Genomic DNA, 1,875 nt, shown 5'->3' with positions numbered 1-1,875 from the left:
TCAGATTTGCGAACGGATTGCACCAGTGCAATCAGCACGACGGAGACAACAAAGCTGCTATTTCGTTTCACCTCGATCGACCACGGATTCACGACACAATCCAATCTTTCTTTCCAACAGAAGAAATAACACCTGAATACATATAAAACATGTATTTTTGGATTTTCTCGAAATCCGTGCGTCAAACTCAAAATCCGTCAGCGCCAATAGTTCCAGAATAGCTGAACCGGTCGAAACGAGCTATTGGACTGCTATGAACGGAGTCCGATACGAGCCTGAAGCCAACTTCACAACGTGGCTTCACCGAAAAAACCAAGTTACTATTCACTTAAGTGAAAAATAAAGATCGCGTAACTCCTCCATTCTAACTCGTTTTCTCCTGTAACTTGACGAGGACTTATGTAATTAAATTACACACATAAACATCATCAATAGAGAGTTTAGTTGCACTGTCAAAATCTCAGTCCTTACAAAATGATGATAAGAAACTTGAATTTAAGATCAAAGATACTGATCTTACTTTAAATAGTGAAAAGAATTTTTTATAAAAAATTTATCAAATTTGGATTGTTTATACCGTTAAATTCACAAACGCATCACATATGCCATTAAAATTGTCAATTTTGAGACATTTTGATTACTAGCCAAATAACGTCGAAAAATTATGAAATTTAGTTTCCAAATACTTTTAATAATGTAGATCAAGTCTAACGGAGCCGATCGTCGATCTAGGCTAGGCTGGTATACTATCGGTATATAGCTTCCAAATCGACGATCAGCTCTGTTAGACTTGATCTACACTATTGAAAGTATTTGGAAACTAAATTTCATAATTTTTCGGTATCATTTACCTGTCAAACGAGTAAGTCTAAAAATGAACGGTTGAAAATAAAAATTTTATAAAAAATGATGATAAAAGACTTGAATTTAAGATCAGAGGCACTGATCTTACTCTAAATAGTAAAAAGAATTTTCTATAAATATTTTATCTGATTTGGATTGTTTTACATCGTTAAATTCACAAACGCATCACATCTACCATTAAAATTGTCAATTTTGAGACCTTTTGATTACTAGCCAAATGATGTTGAAAAACTATGTAATTTAGTTTTCAAATACTTTTAATAGTGTAGATCAAGTCTAACGGAGCCGATTATTGAAAACAACTTGGTAGCACGGAGGCCTCTGTGCTACCAATAGTATACCAGCCTAGCTCTATATATACATATGTATACATATGTATATATNGGCTACTGTGTTATTAGGAGCACAGCAGCCCGTGTGCTCCTAACTTTCTAACCACCCATCAAGTTTGATGGGTGGTTAGAATAAAAGAGGAAAGAGATGTTGGAGAGAAATTGGGTGTCTCAATTTCTCTTCTCCTTGAATTTCTTTTCAATATCTCTTTCCCCTTTTATTCTAACCACCCATCAAACTTGATGGGTGGTTAGAAAGTTAGGAGCACACGGGCTGCTGTGCTCCTAATAGCATAGTAGCCCTACTCCATATACATATATATATAGCACAAAATGCTTCGTGCTATCGATGGTATCCCAGCCGGACTATATATATATATATATAGTCCGGTATCCAGGCCATGGCTATTATACTATAATGAGTATTGGAGTCCTCGTACTCATAAGTTGTTTTCAATGATGGAGCTTTTGAATCGACGATCCACTCCGTTAAATATGATCTAGAGTATTTGAATCTTCTAGAAAATATATTTCGTAAATTTTTGAAATTATAATAAAGTCCTTCAGGCATAAAATGAACGGTCAAAATCGAACGACGTCCTAAGAAAGGATGATCGGATTCTTCAATTCAAGATCGGAGTTATTGATCTTTATCTATGTAGTGAATAGAATTTTCTAT

The sequence above is a fragment of the Ananas comosus genome, unplaced genomic scaffold (genome assembly GCF_001540865.1).
Source record: "Ananas comosus cultivar F153 unplaced genomic scaffold, ASM154086v1, whole genome shotgun sequence".
NCBI lineage: Eukaryota > Viridiplantae > Streptophyta > Magnoliopsida > Poales > Bromeliaceae > Ananas > Ananas comosus.
Note: the sequence above shows the minus strand (reverse complement) of the source record.